This window comes from Pelodiscus sinensis, chromosome 6 (assembly GCF_052426305.1).
Source record: "Pelodiscus sinensis isolate ZL-2025 chromosome 6, ASM5242630v1, whole genome shotgun sequence".
NCBI classification, from domain to species: Eukaryota; Metazoa; Chordata; order Testudines; family Trionychidae; genus Pelodiscus; species Pelodiscus sinensis.
In genome coordinates this window covers 108,286,886-108,306,815 of record NC_143057.1, presented here as the reverse complement: position 1 = coordinate 108,306,815, position 19,930 = coordinate 108,286,886, and the positions used below count along the sequence as shown (strand labels likewise).

General features: G+C 42.1%; 1 long non-coding RNA gene across 1 annotated transcript; it reads left to right on the top strand.

Moving 5' to 3' along the window:
• Window positions 1–15,227: 15,227 nt before the first annotated feature.
• On the top strand, window positions 15,228–19,031 carry LOC112544716 (uncharacterized). Its single transcript, XR_003088056.3, has 3 exons — window positions 15,228–15,335; window positions 16,137–16,345; window positions 18,802–19,031. It is a non-coding gene; the product is annotated as an uncharacterized LOC112544716 (long non-coding RNA).
• Window positions 19,032–19,930: the final 899 nt, after the last annotated feature.

Sequence of the window (19,930 nt, the reverse complement as noted above, 5' to 3'; positions counted from 1 at the left end):
GTACGCATACCCCAGGTTGGGAACTCCTGAGCTAGACTCTCTTTTGAAAAAGCAGCTTTCTTTTTTGAAAGTACTGGTTGTAGTCTATACGCTCTTTTTCGAAAGAGGCCTTTTCGAAAGTATCTTTCAAAAAAGCCTCTTTCGAAAGAGGCTTGAAGTCTAGATGTAGCCTAGGTGTCTAATTACTATATAGAAATATTCTAAAATACCAAGAAATACCCAAGGGACCTGTGAAAGTGATATATGGGGAGAAAAAGTTTAAGAGGGATTGTAAAAATAATCTATATGCAGTTCTCTCCAGATTTGTCCTATTTGTTACTTGCAGACATTTTCTTACAAATATAATGTAAAGTAACTTACATTGACATAATCTCTTTGCCTACTGCCACTTGCAGCATGTCAGCAATAGGAGCCCACACACACCCTTTTTTTTTTTTTTTTTTTTTTTGGTTAGGACAGGAAGGGAGGAATAATTTTTCCACTTGTAACTACAAAGGGAAACTGATGTAGGCAGGATACTCAAGTTGGAATTTTGCCAGGCGTACCAGGATTAACATTGCTCTTACAAAAAACAGTAATGGCGTCATTTTAAGAATAATTAGTCTGGAAGACCCTGAACTTAATGTTTCTTTGCAAAAACAGAACCATCAGCTGTGTACTACCTCTTAGCATTATGCAGCAAAGCAACAGAAAGACAGTAAAGGGATTCGAAGAGGATCAGGAGATGGTCAAAGCAATAATACAAGATTATTTTTGTGACAGCATTTTGAACACCCTGAGAGGGAGTCACATGTGTCTGGGAGGCCAGAGCACAGGAGGTGACAATACTCAAGGCAAGAAATAACCCAGGCCAGCATAAGAGTTCTGTTGACAGGATTTTGCCACAGCATTCATATGAAGGGTGAAGCAAAGGAAGGAGTCAAAAGTTTTCAGATAAGGGATGGGAAGAAGGATGGAATCCTCATCAGGTGAAATTCTCTTTGCCTGCCCTGAGCTTTCTTCCCAACCAGAGTTCATCTACAGTATCTTCTTTAGATAACTAGGAAAACTTCAGCAAAACAACTGTCAGGCTGCTTTCCAGAGCAATTGTTGGCAATTGTTTGGAATTAGAAACTTGGGATGGAAAATTCTGAAACAGCAGCCACTGCCCACGTAATACATTAGCTCCCTTAGGGAAAGCGCTTGGCTTGGGACCAGGCTCTTCCAAGCAACAAATCTCACTGGACAAGCTAGAGCCATTACATTTTCATATAGGCTTTGTACCTGTCTGAGTTTTTTTGCTGGGGGAAAGATGGATTGCTAGCATCAGATTCCACACCAGTGGTTCCCAAACTTTTTCCTTATTGCTTCCCATGGTCTCAGACAGCATGGACTTTGTACAGTGTGACTTTATGCAGTACGGAGGATGCCATTTTGCTCTACAAAATGGTGTCCTCTGCACAGTGTGACTTCGTATGTGCTGTATGTGTGAGGTCATTCAGTGTGGAGAATGCCATTTTTTAAAATGGCATCCTTTGACCACTTGGGTTTGCCGCAACCCCATCTGTTCATGGAGCAATCCCATTTGGCGTGGTGACCTACCGTTCCATTCTAGAAGTGAGGAGAATGCAAGTACCTAAACAGATAGACAGGAATTATTGTGTGTAAACAGGGATTGTGTGTCGAGTTGCATGCTTATTTTCTAAAACAGTGTTTCTTAATCTTTTTTTATAAAGTACCCCCTTTTAAAAAAAAATTATAAGTACTCCCAGTACCTACAGTTTTCAGACACACACACAAATTTTCTACCATTGCAATACATTTGTTTAAGTAACTTAATTGTAGCCGGGTAGGCAATGAAATTTTTGGGTGGAAAAATGCAAAATAATAAAGCGCTGTAAAACTTAAAACAAAAATTCAGTTTTCTCCAAATTTCAGTTGAGTTGACGTACCCCCCAGACTTCTCTTGAGTACCCCTAAGGGTACTCGTACTACTGGTTGAGAAACACTGTTCTAAAACACCTTTTGTTCTAATTTTTATCTTCTCTGATTTCTTTATTTTATTTTTTTGTTGTGTCATATTTTTCCTTGGACTGCATAGCAGCCAACTTATATTTTATGAGAGATTCCCTTGGAATCAGCCCAATCCTTATAACCACACGCATTGCTCCACTGTACATGCTGGCCAGGTCCACCATCATATGCTCCATAAATGCTCCATCATCCCATCCAATCCTCTTTTGTTAGTGATGTAGTCAAACTAGCAGGAAAGTGTGATGCAGGTTTCTTTTGAGTATGAGGACTGAGAGGTAGGATATAGAGTGTTCTATTTGGGTATGTCTACACAGCAATGTTATTTCAAAATAGCAGCCCTTATTTTGAAATAATTTTCCTAGCGTCTACACAGCCAAACCTCTATTTCGAAATTAAACCGAAATAACGGAGGGCTTATTTCAAAATTGGTAAACCTCATTCCATGAGGAATAACGCCAATTTTGAAAATGCTATTTCGAAATAAGTGCTGTGTAGATGCTTATTTTGAAATAAGGGGCCTCCAAGCCCTTCCCAGGGTGCCCTGCTGGCCATTCTGGGCACAACCAAGAAAACCCACCGGAGCCGTTAAAGGGGTAGACTCTGGCCACAGTGCCTGTGCCAGCTCCAAGCCTGCCAGCCCAGAGTCAGCAGTTGCTGCACCTGACCCAGTGGCCCCAGCATGAGCCAGGCAGCCAGTGCCAGCCAGCCCTCCACCGCTCCCCCCAGGACCAGTCTGCCAGCTCCCAGGAGCCTGCCAGCGGTCAGAAAAGGCAGGCACCTGCCTGGTCCTGTGTGGAGATCAGGGACCTAATTCAGGTTTGGGGAGGGATGCCTCCAACATCCATGATCTCTGTACTGAATGGGGGAAAGCAACTGTCTACAGGCGGATGGCTGACAGCCTGGCCACCAAAGGCCACATGTGAACCCAGGAGCAGGTTTGCATGAAAATAAAGGAGCTGTGGCAGGCGTATGCCAGGGCCGCAGGGGGCAACTCCCAACCAGGTGCAGACCCAGACCCCTCTTTCTATTTTGATGCCTTGGACCACATCCTGGGGGGCAGGATGGTCTGTGCTCCCCAAGTGGTCATCGACCCTGGGGCAGAGCTTACTGCCTCCTGCTGTTCCAGCCTCCGCTGCCTCCCCAGCTACTGTTCCTCCTCCAATGCCTTCTCCTATACCCACTTCTTTCTGCCAGCCTCCCCACACCCCCAGGGACGCCGAGGCCCCCGCACCCGGGGTGCTGGGAGACAGTTGGGCCGGCAAGACTCCCAACCCTGAGCCCCTCCTCCCCCTGCCAGCTCCCTCCTCCCTGGTTTCCCGTTCCCCTCTCCCATCCTCCCTCCTCCCCTTGCCCACCTTCTTTCCCCAATCTCACCTCAATTTCATTCTCCCCCACCCCAGTTTTGTTTAATAAAGAGGCTTTGTTGTAATGAACACATGTCTTTTATTGCACAGCAGGAAGGGGGGTTAGGGAGGGGTAAGTGGAAGGACATGAGGGACAAATAAGGCACAAGCCCCCAGTGGGGCACACCAGGGAGACTGTTACTGCCTGCAGAATGTGCTGCCAGGCTCGCAGCAACATGTCCAGGAGAAGCACCAGAGTGTCCAGGGATGGCTCCGGCTCCATGCTGCAGAGTGCTGTGGTGTCCTGAACAAGGGCAACCAGAGCACGCAAAGAAAAAAAGGCAAGCAAGCTGGGAAACCTTAGAACTGGCTGTCCGGGGGGGTCCCTTTAAGCACAGGTCTCAGATAGCCTCAGGCAGCAGCCACACAAGGTAACTCCTGCCCTGCTGCCCTGCCAGAACCAGTTCCAGCCAGCCTTTAATGCAATTCAGCATCCTATCAGTGTTGATGCACTATTTCAAAATAGCGAAATGCATTTTGTGTCTAGATGTGTTATTTCAAAATAAGGTATTTCGAAATAATGCTGTAGTGTAGACATATCTGTTGTGAAAAGTGTTCATCCTAGAACTGACAGTGAGGTTTTTTCTTTTATCATTTTCCTATGGAGTTCATTCAAGAGCATAGGGATTGTCTGGTTTCACCCTCACAGTTGCTACTGGGGCATTTAATGCATTGGATGTGGTATACCACCTATTGTGGTAGGCATTTGTTGAATCCATGGATCTTTTAAGGTGCATTTTGAGGGCTGTTGATTATTGTAGCAATGGAGATGTGTCTTGCATCTGTTGTTTTGGCAGGGTTTAGTGCTGTTTTGAGTTGGAGTGTCCTAGTCTGTGGGGATCTTGCTTTTGATGATGAACTTGGAAAGGTTCGGGGACAGGGAGATTGTCTGAAGGCCAAAGAGGAGGTTCCGAAAAGATGTTGTCTCCCTTGTTCTATGCTGTGGGTTAGACTGCAAAATCACAAGCAACACTCTGCAAAGATAAAGTGTGACGGCATGTCAGTATCTTCTGCTGCAGTTGTTTGATGGCCAGAGATTCCATTAGTGCTGCTTATCATGTGACATGGGTAAAATAACCCCAACAAAGCCACTTTATTCAAGCACTGAACAAGGGACTAAATTAGAGCAGGGAAACAGTATTGTCCCTAGGGCTGCCTCTCTCCCCTTCACTGCAGAGTTTGTGTACAGAACATTCCCCATTCACTCTTTCCTGGTGGGCTTCCTGCTGCACTTTCAAAGAAAGAGTACATACATCCTCACACCTCCAACTGCTGCACAGGTAAGGGAGCCACGTTGCTCTGTACCAGAAAAGAAAGGTGGATGCTTTTGAACAAAATAAATTACTTGGCTTTTATTGATCCTCCTGGAAACTTCACAGCAATTCTCAAAATTACAAATAACTGGCCAGATCCCCACCATGCAGTGCAAACAACTCAGGACATGAAGTCAAACTTTAGCTGGATAAAATAGTCATCACAGAAAGTTAGGATGGAAGAACATAATTACCCATAACAAAATCTGGCCAGGGCATTGATTAAATTCTAATGTGAACCAGAGTAGCTTAGTGGATACAGCGGTGAATGGACACTCAGAGCTCAGTTTTATTCTTTGCTCTGCTTTCTAGAGAAAGGGATTGTGAGGGGGTCACTCACCACCGTAGCGGGGGTCCATCGTCTGTCCCGGAATCAGTCCATTCCGCCTGCCCAGGCCTCCGCTCACGGGGGCATTTCCCCTCTGGAACCCTTCTGGTCATGTATGTCTCTTCGCCACACTGCCCTCCGGCAGTGCCCAAGTCACTCGCTCTGAGCCCCCCTTCCGGGGGTTTTGGTGTCTCTTCAGCAGGCCTTGCTGCAGGCCTAGCAGGCTGGCCGGTCAGCTGTCCGAGCACCTTGGCCCAGTCTGACTCTCTAGCCCTGCCCTAGCTCCAGAGAGCATCTTGCTCCCTCAGCAGCCAGGCTCACACTGCCCTGGCTGAAACAGCCCTCCTCTTTTATAGCTCCCAGCTGGGCCTTAATTGGTCAACACCGCCCAGCTGGGCTGAACTCCCCGGCCCTGCTCCAGGCTGGGGTTTGGCTCTTAAAGGGGCCAGTACAGGGCAGCTGCCCTGTTACAGGGTAAACAGTGAGGTGGCAAAATTTGCAGATGATACCAAACAGCTCACGATAGTTAAGCAGACTGTGAAGAGCTTCAAAAAAATCTCACCAAAGTGATTGGGCAACAAAATGGCAAATAAAATTTAATGTTGATAAATGAAAAGTAATGCACATTGGAAAAAATAATCCCAACTATATATACAATATGATGGGGACTAATTTGGCTACAACTACTCAAGAGAGAGATCTTGGAGTCATTGTGGATAGTTCTCTGAAAATATCAACTCAGCATGCAGCGGCAATCAAGAAAGCAAATAGAATGTTAGGTCATTAAAAAAAGAATAGAGAATAAGACAGAAAATATTTTATTGCTTCTATATAAAACCATGGTATGCCCACATCTTGAATACTGCGTACAGATGTAGTCACCTCATCTAAAAAAAGATACATTGGCATTGGAAAAGGTTCAGAAAAGGGAAACAACAATGATTAAGGGTTTTGAATGGGTCCCATATAAAGAGAGATTAAAAAGATTTGTACTTTTTAGTACTTTGTAGAAGAGACTAAGGGGGGATATGATAGAGGTCTATAAAATCATGACTAGTAGGGAAAAAAGTGAATAAGGAAAAGTTATTTACTTATTCCCACAATATAAGAACTAGGGATCACTAGATGAAATTAATAGGCAGCAGGTTTAAAACAAACAAAAGGAAGTTTTTCTTCACTCAGCACACCGTCAACCTGTGGAACTCCTTACCAGAGGATGCGGTGAAGACTAGAACTTATAACAAGGTTCAGAGAAGAGCTAGATAGATTCATGGAGGTTAGGTCCATCAATTGCTATTAGCCAGGATGAGTAGGAATTGTGTCCTTAGCCTCTGTTTCTCTGGAGGTGGCTGACAGGGGAGGGATCTCATGAGAATTATCAGTTGTGATCCCTCCCTCTGGGACATCTGGTATTGGCCACTGTCAGCAGACTGGATACTGGGCTAGATGGATCTTTAGTTTGGCCCAGTATGGCTGTTCTTATGGTGAGCTTGTATAACTCATGTCACCTCTCCACCTCAGTTTCCCAATCTGTAAAAAGGGACTAGTGATTTCTTGTGAAGTCTTTTTAGAATTATGGATGAATACTATACAAGAGCTAGGTATTAATATCCTCATTAGCGTACAGGTTGAACCTCTGTAGTCTGGCACCCATGGGACCCGACTGATGCCGAACCAGAGAATTTGTTGGATCACTGGATGTCACTATTGTCTAGCATCATTAGCACCACTTCCACTGCTCACTGGACTCTTAGGGGTGAATTCGAGCTAAATAACAGCACAGAACACTGAGAGCCATCACTGGTGGCTGTAAACAAACTTTATAGGACTGTGGGAAACTTGGTCACACTCATGGTAAGTGGACATTTGGCTTACTAAAATCATGCCAGCCCACAGACGGTGCCGGACCTGAGATTGACAGACTAGAAAGATTCAACCTGTATTACCAGCCTCAATTACTGTGGCATTCTGCTTCTGAAGACTGCACTTTGCTTAACATCTGATGAAATTATAGGCCAAAGTGCTGTGGATACAGAATGGTAAATCCACGTGACAGTGGTAATTTCTTTAACAGACTATTGTTGAAGGGACTGCTGAAACACTTTAATGTAATCAAGGATTATGGTTAGTTTTTCTGGAAATGGCCCTGGCATTTGAAAATGCATGCATGTTCACTTAAATCAGCATTCAATAAATGGCCATGTTGTGCTAAGGGTGAACTTATTAAAAACATCTTAAAAAGCAGGGATCGTTCTGTGCAGCTGCATCCAAGTTATTGGGATTCACAAAACTTGTATAACTCAGAATTTACCCTTCCTGTCCCTGAAGTTTATAAGGCAGTAAAAGAAAAGGTCGATAAAAAAAATTCAGCAAAAATAGCTTCAATTACTGTGTCCAAAACAAAGAAACGAATAAAGTAGGAAAGCATCAAAGCAAAGAAACAAGCAAATGAATCCCTGTCAGAGATGGGAGGGACATTCTGGGCGTGTGTGTCTCTTTGTGTTTGACATAAATGATTGTTTGCTGCTATGAATCACGACAGTGCAACAAAGGCAGGAGCTCAAACTTCTATAAGTGTACGTGCACGAACTGGGCCTGGAACACTGTGTGTGCATAAATCTGTGCTTTAAATGCATGACCTCTTTTTACAAACTGCGTACCCACAATTTTTATGGATCACACTGAGGACCCTGAGCAGTGAAAGAGTTCTGCATGTTAACACTTGCAGAAAGTTGTTTTGGAAACTGTTTCCTCTGCCAAATGGAAGAAAGGCATTTTACCTAAAGGAAATGACTCCTGCCAGAGAACAAGCTATCAGATCCCTTCCAGATGAATTTTGTACTTTAAAGCAACAATATATTCACAGAGACCAGATGGCATTTACCTGTGAGGAAATGAAAATGTCATGCATAGATCCTTACACCACACCATACAGTTCAAAGGTGACAATTTTTGTAACAGTAATGGACTCATTAAGCTTTTAAGAATTATAGCACTATTAGTACAAGGTATATACAGTGGCCAGGGAGGTGCTCTCAGTGGGAGCAGGGTTCAAAGCTTTCAGGGGCATGTCAGCACCTCTAAAAACAGAAAGAAGGAAATAACTAGGCTAAAGCGATAGTCAGATGATCCAGACTTGCAGGCAGGTGAGTTGGGACAGGAGACATTTACAGTGGGAAAGAGGAGGAATCCATCTCTGGGATGAAAGGCTCACTCTATGCTAAGAAGCAGGAAGTGGGTAATATCAGAGGTGGGAACTGCTCCTTCAACTCTCCTGCCGAAGAAACGCCACTTCTCCTCACAAGGAATGAGATGGAACAATTCACAAAATCCAAAGAACTGAAATGTGGAAAAATAAGAAATGCACAAGAGAAAATACATATTGCTGTGTGATCTGACTTCCCCTGCAAAACAATGCTTTCCAAGAATAACATTCCTTCCTCATTGTCTTCTCCTGTCTCTTCTGCTTCCCCTCTTCCCCATCCCCATTGACTTCCGTTATTTTTTCATTGCTTTATCTATTTCAGTGAGATAATAACTCCCCAGAGCAGAGAAAGCCTGCAAAGTGCCAGGCACACCAATCTGCAAGGCTGCAAAGTGCCATATCCAGTTCAAGTCCTTTGTAATTAGCTGGTCCTAAGCAATTTACAGGTGCCCATTCCCAAAGTTTGGGATGTAAGCGAGTAGTCAACTACTCCCATTCCCCCCTTTGCTGCCGCTGTATGAAAGGTAGCGGGGGGGGAAGGGGAGGAATCAGGAGTCAGTGCTTGGGGGAGCCGGCTTAAAAGCCAGTTCCTCCAGCACCATCTCTGTGGTGCCTCCTGCTCCCTCTCATGCTGCCACCTCAATGAGAGGCAGCAATGCGGAGGAGGGCAGGGGAAGCTTCCACAAAGCAGACTCTGGCCTTCCACAGGCAGGGGCTGTTGCTGGAGCAGCCTGTGTTTACAGCCAGCCGAGACAACTGCGAACAGGGAATTCTTTGCAGCAGCAGCCCCATTACGGAAGGTCCCAGTGGGGAGTTGGAACCCCTCATGGACAGGGCTGCTGGACCTTGCGTGAGCCAGGACTGAGCAAGCCCATGTCGTGCTGGGTCCGGGACCTACCCCCACTGCGGCTCTTCAGTTTAATTGTAAGTAGGAGCCAGGCTGCCTGACCACCGGGCCGTTACTACATTTAAACTGCAAAGCCGTAGCAGGGGATAGCTCCTGGACCCAGCGCAAGCCGGTACTGAGGCTTCCTCCCTTATCAACTAATTGTGTAGTCGATAGAAAGTCAATCAACCACATGATTAGCTAGTTACTCGCTTTCTAACATCCCTACCCCAAACACCTCAGATTTCCTGTCCCAGGAAACAGTTCCCCCATTGATCTGTGTACTTTTGGGGGCCCATAGTCTACCTCATAAATGCAAAGAGCTCTTGGTGTGTAGTGCTTTGACACAGGGAAAGGAAAAGAGCTAATTCTGCTGCCCTCCACCCTCAACATGTCCAGGTTTTCCATGCACTGAACATTTAGTTGGCTTTTGAATTATATTAACCCACTTTACATCTTTTGCTTTGTTTTGCTTTTGCAGCACAGATGTTTATCAGCAACATTCTGTGAACAGACTAATGTGACTTTTATGGGGGAGGGGTTAAATGTATGACCTGCCCTTTTTGACAGTGTTCTTTTAAGTACACATTAGGGAAACATAATTTAAAAACATTAAACACATTAATTCAGGAGACTGCTGTCAAATGTCTGAATGTAGTGGAGTCTTAAACTACAGTATTTGACCTTTGACACTAGCTAGGGTGGAGACCCAAACTGGCATAGAGTCAAGATAGCTGGCCACTGTGTCCCAGAGTCCCTCTAGCCTTGGGGCAGATAATATATCGCACTGATGAACATGACAGAAGAATTATATGTTCCCACTGATGTCAGTGGAATGGGGTCTAGGCTTCTGGGAGCAGGAAAAGCATTCCCATTTGGCAGGAAGTTGAATGATAATGACTGTGCATTAAAAAGACTGAAGTCTTTCAACCACAATGTGACCCCCTTACATAGGGAGATGGCTTTCTGCACCGGCAGCCTCAGTGAAGACAAGGCACGTGAGGTGCTATTCAGCCCCAGCTCCTGGGGTCAGGGAGCTAAGCAAGAAATCCAGCTTCTGTTTTTAAAAAAGTGAGTTTTTACCACTTGTGACTGTAGAAAAAAGACAGAAATTGTAACCAAAAGTTTCAGAGACTTCACATGAATTATCAGGACATATTGATTACTTAATCCATGTTATTCACTGGCTATCTCCAGTTGCCCTGCCTCCATTGCATTCTGTAGGGCTCCCAGGGGAACTGAAGTAGACTTTGCAAGATGCAATGCATGATAATAGAACTTCCTCAGTACTTTCAGAATATCTTTCCTATTTGGTTTTACATCAGATTTGGTGTGACATACATTCTGATGACCTCTGCATACCACTGAAGAACTCCAAAGGATGTTCTCCCTTCCCCCCCTCTGCCCTAGCTGTAAATATCTTGCAGACACACTTTTAATATTTTTATATTACTGCCAGCTGGCAACTCTGCCGGCATGCCAAACAATTCCAGACTGCATAGCAATGCAACTTTTTTTGTCTGTAATACAGGATAGCTTTCTCCCCATATACTGAGCTACTGTTATTTTTAAGTTTTATTTTACTTTCCATCGAAACTGTGACCAGGGGATCGAATCTACAATAAGAAGTAAGTCTGACATTCTCACACACTTGTGCCCATCAGAATTATTCAATTCAACAAACATATTCAATTCAACAAACAAATACAGCTTATGAAGGAGTCCTATAAAACATTATAGATAGGAAGATTCTTTCCACAGAATTTCTAAACCAACCCATAACATTTTATATTGAATTTCTTTGGCTGAGTTAAAAATTCAGTAGAAAACAAATCATTCTTTATTAAATGTTATATTGTGTTAGGTAATTCCTGTAGGGTTCCCTTTGATTTTTATAAATCACTATTACTTTCATTCCTATTAAATGTCACACAATTTTTCTATAAAGGAATATGAGAATCCTAGTGATGAAGTTAACAGAGCTGTTAAGTCCCTGAAGAACTAATTTAATTTCAATCATTGGTTCACAGTTCAATGGAGAAAAATCAAAAGAGTTGTCAGCGTGGGGATATACACAAATAAAATTAGAGGGGGAAAAATGTTTTGCACACAAATGATTAGGAGTGACTGAGAGAAATGTGGCACTGTCCACACTGACAGGAAAAGGAGGGAGAAGGACAGGTCTGGGAGGAAGGAGAGAGAATTCAGGTTTGACTGTTAATTTTACGATGAAGCTGAGGTATCAATAGATATGAGAAAGACAAGTCAAAATGTTGGAGTGGATGGAGGAAGCCAGGTTAGGAGTGATGAACTAGAACTGTGAGTAACGGGATAAAAATGGAAGTTCATCATGTGAGTGGATAAAAGCAGCTAAAGATAGGATGTTGAGAAGCCATCCAAGAATAGTGCTTTATGGAAAAGGGTAAGAGAACTGACAGAACAAGAAGTTGCAGGATCTATCAGAAAAGTAGAAGAAAAAAATAGAAGATAGATTAATGAAACCAAAGAAGGACAAAATGTCAAGAAGAAATGCAGGATCAACATTGTCGGTCTAGAAAACTAAGTAGATAAGGGCAGAACAGAGGCTCCGCAGTTTTCCCACAAAGGGCACATCTGCACTGCAGTCTAAGGCTACGTCTACACTGGCCCCTTTTCCGGAAGGGGCATGTAAATTTCACCAGTCGTCGTAGGGAAATCCGCGGGGGATTTAAATATCCCCCCGCGGCATTTAAATAAAAATGTCCGCCGCTTTTTACCGGCTTTTAAAAAAGCCGGAAAAGAGCGTCTAGACTGGCCCCGATCCTCCGGAAAAAGCGCCCTTTTCCGGAGGGTCTTATTCCTACTTTGAAGTAGGAATAAGAGCCTCCGGAAAAGGGCGCTTTTTCCGGAGGATCGGGGCCAGTGTAGACGCTCTTTTCCGGCTTTTCTAAAAGCCGGAAAAAAGCGGCGGACATTTTTATTTAAATGCCGCGGGGGGATATTTAAATCCCCCGCGGATTTCCCTACTACGATAGCTGAAATTAACATGCCCCTTCCGGAAAAGGGGCCAGTGTAGACGTAGCCCCTAATGTTCTGTTCCTAACCAGTTTGATATTGGAAAATCAACAGTAAGTAAGAGCATGGTGGAGTTTTCTGAGGTAATCAGGCATGTGATTTACCAAAAAGTGTTGGACATAGACAATATCCCTGAAGTATCAGAGGGGTTACCATGTTAGTCTGAATCTGCAAGAGTGACAAGGAGTCCTGTGGCACTTTATAGACTAACAGATTTATTGGAGCATAAGCTTTCATGGGCAAAGACTCATTTAGTCAGATGTGAAGTATCCCTGAAGTCATTTCTAGTTTTGAGAGAATGGGGTTCCAAGCCTTTCTGGGGGCATTGATGGGTTTCATATACCCACTTGTCCTGAAGGAGCACAGGAGTATACAACTCAAAAAGGCTTTTATAGCCAATTTATGGACACCAATGTGGGCTGCACTGGAAAAGTTTGTGATGCCAAGGTTTTCTGCCTATAAGGAGTCTATCTTCAGAGACAGCCCAGGAGACTATTCCCACCAAATTTCATTGTCATAAATGGAATAATTGCCCAACTGTTATTCTATGGGACCCTGCATACCACCTTTTGCTTTGGATTTTCAAACTATAGTTTGATCTAAGAGGCCCAGGCAAAAGGAGGTTTAATAATAGTCTCAGTAGGTGCAGAAAGTGGCTAAAAGTGCATTTCATAGAATCATAGAATACTAGGACTGGAAGGGACCTCGAGAGGTCATCAAGTCCAGTCCCCTGCCCCCATGGCAGGACCAAATACTGTCTAGACCATCCCTGATAGACATTTATCTAACCTACTCTTAAATATCTCCAGAGATGGGAATTCCACAACCTCCCTGGGCAATTTATTCCAGTGTTTAAACACCCTGACAGTTAGGAACTTTTTCCTAATGTCCAACCTAAACCTCCCTTGCTGCAGTTTAAGCCTATTGCTTCTTGTTCTAGCCTCAGAGGCCAAGATGAACAAGTTTTCTCCCTCCTCTTTATGACACCCTTTTAGATACCTGAAAACAGCTATCATGTCCCCCCTCAGTCTTCTCTTTTCTAAACTAAACAAACCCAGTTCTTTCAGCCTTCCCTTATAGGCCATGTTCTCTAGACCTTTAATCATTCTTGTTGCTCTTCTCTGTACCCTCTCCAATTTCTCCACATCTTTCTTGAAATCCTGGTAGTGCTATTTTCAGAAGGTCTGTTCTGCTGCTCTCCTTTCTTTCATCAGGATCCTGAGCTCAACCATCTCATGGTTGTCACTTACTTCTACTTCCCCTATTAATTCTTCCCTGTTTGTGAGCAGGAAATAAGAGGAGCATGATGTTGCATAAAAGCCTCCACCCGAGGGATGGAAATACATGGATTTTCTGGAAATATGCTAAACTGTAAGATCCTGCCAATACATAACTTAGACTGAGAAAAACCTCCTTCTGACTGTATTGCTGGGGGCGGGAGGCAGTGTCTGCTATGTCACTTCATTACTGTTGATTTGTAAATAATTCTCTGAAGCTGTGTAATTGTTTCAACTGCATTGCTTTTTAAACTCTGCAACTCCTTGTGATCTTAAACCTTGTAACTCTGTCATCTTTGTAAAACCTTGCAACTTTGTAACTCTCAGCAACTTTGCTTTATAAGTTTAGAAACTTACTGTATATTGGTGATTGAGCCTTACAGTTTTGTAATTTTTGTAATTCTCAAACACTTTGCTTGTAACTTCCTCTAAGCTGCATTCTCCTCTGAGATATGAATGTGTGTGTACCTGTAGACTTATTGTGTGTTTGAGATTAGAAACTGCAAGGCTGAGCACCTGGAGCTAGATGATGAGTCATCAGCCCACTTAAGGAAACTGCTGCTCTGCTGGATCAAGGGAAGTCTGGGCATGCTCCCTGGTGATGAGTGTGGATGAGTCACAGGAGTTGCACAAAGGCAATGAAAGAAGAGAGTATGTGGCAAAAACCCTCTTTCTGAGAAGAAGCAGCCAGTTTCTTTTCTGGCCAGTTCTCCAGCCATGATCAGCAGACAGACCCTCCAAAATCTACATGCCTTGACTCCTTCTGCAACCCATATGCCTGTGTAAGTGTGTGAGTGCCTGAGGGCAGGAATGAATGCTAGTGAATGAATGAAGGTGTGTGTCTGTTTGTGTGTGAGAGAGATAGCTGGTTCCCTCTTTAGTTTATACCTTTAGTGGCAGCTCTATCTTTAGTTTAACAATAAATCCATACTAGTATAACCCTGGGTGGTCTCCAGTGTGAATTTTTGGGGTAACACATGACCTCTAATTGGTTCCTCCTGCATTTGCACCAGGAAGTTGTCCCCAGCACTCTCCAAAAAGTTCCCGGATTGTCTGTGCATGGCTATATTTCTCTCCTAGAAGATGTCAGAGGTGATTGGTTCTCCCATGAGAACCAGGGCCTATGATCTTGATACTTCTGTTAACTGTCCAAAGAAAACCTCATCTACCTGGTCCTTCTACTCTGGTGTTCTATAGCAAATGTCCACTATGACATCACTCTTGTTATTCTCACCTCAAATCTTAACCCAAAGACTCTCAAGAGGCTTTTCTCCAGTTTGATACAAGAGCTCTGAGCAATCATACTGCTCTTTTATATACAGTGCAACTCCTCCACGTTTTCTCCCCCACCTGTTCTTCCTGAACAGTTTACACCCATCCTTGAGAGTGCTTCAGTCATGTGAGTTACCCCAACAAATCTGTTAATTTCAATCACATCATAAAACTCATCATTAATATATTCTTACAGGAATGCTATTGTTCCCAGAAGGTTCATGAAGACAACCAAGTTAAGCAGAGTACAAAGAGTGCACACATAATACTAAGCTGAAATATATAAAATGCTATATATTTTAAAATTGCAACCCAGTCTAGCCCAGGCTGGGGAGCAGTTGCTATGGTATACTACCTAAGCCCTGTCAGTCCTTTTAAACATTCCATGTTTTGAAGGACATCACAATCCTGGAGGTTCTTGAATGACATTCTATTCCAAGCTACCAGTGGTAAGTCAGCAGTACATGCTTGAGAGTTTTTCAAGTTTATGATAGCCTATAGAGGAGGGCCCAGAAAATATGCGCTTCCCCAAAACATGACTACCTATCTGGAGTTTCTAATATGAGAAAATTAGCTGCTTGCTTGTAGGAATGTGTATCTTTCACTTCTCTTTTACCTTGTCTAATGAGATCTGTCCAAAGTGATCAGCATGCAACCTTCTTGTGCAGATTTGTCAAGAATATTTTGTAAATCAGCAAATTTCTGACCGATGTGAACTATGTACACATTTTTACATATTCTATTGGTATTAGTGGACAGACTAAAAATCAGGGACATAGTTCTAAGCTAAGAGGTAACATGTATGAAGTAATGGTCAACGTATTCATTTAAAGCTAGATGGTGAATGACTGGAATGGTCTTCCAGCTTTGATATGGTGGAGTCAAGAGGTTTTCATGCATTTAAGCAAAACCTGAATGCCTCTGCAATATAATAAACTAAGGGGGTATTAGCTGGGTTTGGGTTCAGAAGTAGCTGATTGTTTCTTGGAATTTGTTACTCGGCATACCTTCTTCCCCTACCCCCATAGAGATTGTGGAGACCAAAAGTGACTTTATGCCACTTTGAACGTCCCCAATCCCAAGGATTATTAAAGTCTGGGTTGTCTCCTTTCTCCCCTCTTTTTTCCCCATACCCCTACTCCTGGGAAACTTAGAGCAATCTGAAGGCTACTCTAACTTGAAATAGTAACAGTTCCCAATGGGCTGTTCTGCTAGTTGTGGACAGCTGGAATACAGCATTGCTGCAGATACATCCCCTGCCAGGATTTGACACCAGGATTCAAAATCTGACCTACTATGTACTCTATATGTGAGCGTCCATAAATTTGAATGAAATAAGGCAAAGTGGTCTTTAATCTTGCAAAAGTTAATCTGTTCCCATTTAGATTGCATTCTTCTGAAGAAAAAAAAAACTCTGCATCTCCTCTACATTGCTATAAATAATGAGAGAGAAGAAAGGAAACATAAATCAAAGATATTTAAATAACCTGGATATGGGCCTCGCCAGAAGACTCTAAAATGCATCTGTGGTCACAAGAACAATTTACATCCCATGTTTGTTGGACTGCATAACACATCACTAGACATCAGGAAAGTAAGATTTCTTAATGGAAATACTCTAGACTCGTAATTTGCTTATGGTAGCAGTTTCTTTTAAAAGACTTCTTACTACCCTAAGAATCAAAGACATCTGTTTCATGTTTATATATAAAGCATAGCCATTAATAGAGAAAGTTGCTATAGCTCTGCTATTTACTGGGCTATCTTGATGTAGTGCTTCCTTTTATTATGTTTAAACACTGTTGATCTTGATGAGATAATATTCGGTAACAGACTTTTCTACACAAGATATCACTTTAAGGTTGCAGTATAATGGACAATATTAAATAGTTCCTAAAATGGGTTTAATTTGACGTTTGGATTCACTTCCAAGGCTAGAACATGTCCTCATTAACACCTATGAAATCAGTATCAATGGGATATTATAAGGTGCAAATCAACACAGAGTTTGGCCTTTTGGCATTTCTTATGTTTCTGAAACCATTAGACAAACCAGTTAGGCTCAGAATGTGGGTTTACCCTCATTTTACCCACTTTGTGCTTCCAATTATAGTCATAGAATGGCACTCCTCAGATAAGGCCACACTTTGGATTCCAAAACAGAAAGCTTGGGCCCATGTAAATTTTCTCCCAGGATCTGAAAGACCTATTTAGCACATACTGAAGTAAATCAGTTGAAAGATTCCCATTGACTTCATTGTATATTAAATCAATCCCTGAGTGCATAATTGAGAAATAAGTGCTGGTGATGTTTGTGAAGCAAAACTAGATAATTTCACACCAGTTAGCTTTTCAAACCCTTTAACCTATAAATCACATAGCAACCAAGATGCATAGAAATAAGCTCCTAACCCCTTTGACATTGTTATATTATTGTATTAGGTATCGATTGAATAATTACAGCAAAGTGAATCATGCCTCTCTCTGATTTAAACCCAACATGTCACTAATTTTGTACAAAACAGTCTCTAAAGGGCTAGTCTGGTTGGAGACCAGATCTAGAAAGGGGAAAATCTCTTCACCACTATGAGGAAGCTAGTATTTGTGATTCAAGAGAAGGTGTTTATAATAGCTCTCCATACTATTTTTTATTATTTTTAGATATGTTACAGGGGGCTCTAAAATGTTAATTAAAGAAGGGAAACAATACAGATGCACATTTATAGGTGTGGATGACTAACAACTAAAATTGGCTTCAGCAGAGATCATCTAATGCTTGCTGATAGTTGATAGGTGGATAGGTTCATTTGTTGACATGGTTGTATATCAGACATAGCCTGTTTTCATCACACACATCTTTTGTTGGGCACATTTTTGGACATCTGGAGTCTTGTCCAAGTTTGTGCTCTGAAGCTTTGGAGCCTACTTCATAAATGTTTGGTGACTGACTAAAACAACATCAGACTGAAGCTGACCTCGTATGTCAACTTATCACAGTCATTTCTGTGATGACTGGGTCCTGTGAAATGTGAGTATTCTATTTTACCCAAGCACACTGTAACTTGTACTTTGGGCAGAGAATCATGTAAACACAATTAGGTGGCTGGCAGCCATAATTTCATTTAAAATGCAGTAACATTCTGTGGCTATAATTTCTATTTTATTTGGGGGGAATTAATCTGATATTATCCAAGACATAACTTTCCTGTTGCCATAAGAATTTGGGAACATTCCGCAGAGCCATTTATAGGATGTGTGTTGACGTGTGTCTAGGGCAAAGGTGAGGCAGATATTTAATTTCTACAAGAGAAGCACTGTTGGTCATGTGTCATAAGTAAAGGATTGTGCATATTATCTAAAGCTTGCTGACATCCATCCTGTGAATCAAGATACGCACATAGTAAATACCTATTAACAGGGATCTGGCAGGCATAACTCAAGGAGCAAGTTTATTTCTCATTAGAAAATGGTTAGCTAAAGGTGTGTTACCAGTCTATTTCTGACAGCCTCCTGCTGTTGATTGACGCTGTTGTTTTTTATGACCTGGCACAGTTAAATCAGTGTAATGTCAGTACAATATTGATCAGTTTCTCTACGGGCATGAAAAGAAATAGGTCTAATTGATTGTCAGGGGCTGAGGGAAGAAACACTAAGAAAGACAACGTTTGAGTTATAAATGTTGGTGTCTGAAAAACTAAGCCTCATTTTTGTTATTAGTCAGTCTATCTTCACAACCCAGCTTATTTTGTGTGAGTACATGAAAGTATTTGGATTTAAAACACAGAAGACTCAGGTTTTATACATTAATAAGAAGATTGTTATGAGATGCGTCCTTCTATTATCTTTGAATACTGAGTTTCTTATAAATACATGAACTGGCTTACTTGGAATGACATATGACAGTAAAAAACACATTGATAGCAAGGGTCTGCAGGAGTGAGCCATGGTTTATTGCAACACAATCTATGGACAGAATGAGTTTTCTTACACAAGAAGTGACTGATTTAGATGTCAAGAATTTCTAACTTATTGTTTATTAAATCCTTACAGAGCTTGTGATTGAACTGAATGCAGCGATGGACTTTTCAAAATTGTTTTTCCAGGATCCCAAGAAAAGAATTCTAAAAACTAAACCTACTATAAAAAACAATAATCTATTTTAAGTCTACTTTAAACCATTACATGGAAGGAATACAGTACAGTGGATATAAGGAGCGCTTTTCAACTAGCCACCAGTAATGTGTCAATAATACCTAATAAATACAGAAGATTCAAACAGATCTCACCAAACTAAGTGACTGGGCAACAAAATGGCAAATTAAATTTAATGTTGATAAATGTAAAGTAATGCACATTGGAAAAAATAATCCCAACTATACATAAAATATGATGGGGACTAATTTAGCTACAACTACTCGAGAGAGATCTTGGAGTCATTGTGGATGGTACTTTGAAAATATCCACTCAGTGTACAGCAGCAGTCAAAAAAGCAAATAGAATGTTAAGAATCATTAAAAAAGGGATAAAGAATAAGACAGAGAATATCTTATTGCATCTATATACGCCCACATCTTGAATACTGTGTACAGATATGGTCACCTCATCTCAAAAAAATATATATTTGCATTGAAAAAGGCAACAAAATGATCAGGGATTTCGAATGGGACCTATATAAAGAGAGATTAAAAAGATTTTGACTTTTCAGCTTAGAAAAGAGGAGACTAAGGCGAGATATGATAGAGGTCTATAAAATCATGACTGTTGTGGAAAAAATGAATAAGGAAAAGTTATTTCCTTATTCCCACAATATTTAATAGGCAGCAGGTTTAAAACAAACAAAAGGAAGTTTTTCTTCACTCAGCACAAGGTCAACCTGTGGAACTCCTTGCCAGGGAATGTTATGAGACTAGGACTTTAACGGGTTTCAAAAAAGAGCTAGATAGATTCATGGAGGTTAGATCCATCAATGGCTATTAGCCAGAATGGGTTGGAATGGTGTCCCTAACCCCTGTTTGTCTGGAAATGGGTGGCAGGAGAGGGATCATGTGAGGATTACCTGTTGTGATCCCTCCCTCAGGGGCATCTGGTATTGGCCACTGTCGGCAGACAGGATACTGGGCTAGATGGTCCTTTGGTCTGACCCAGTATGGCCATTCTTAGGTTCTTAAGAATTACTTTG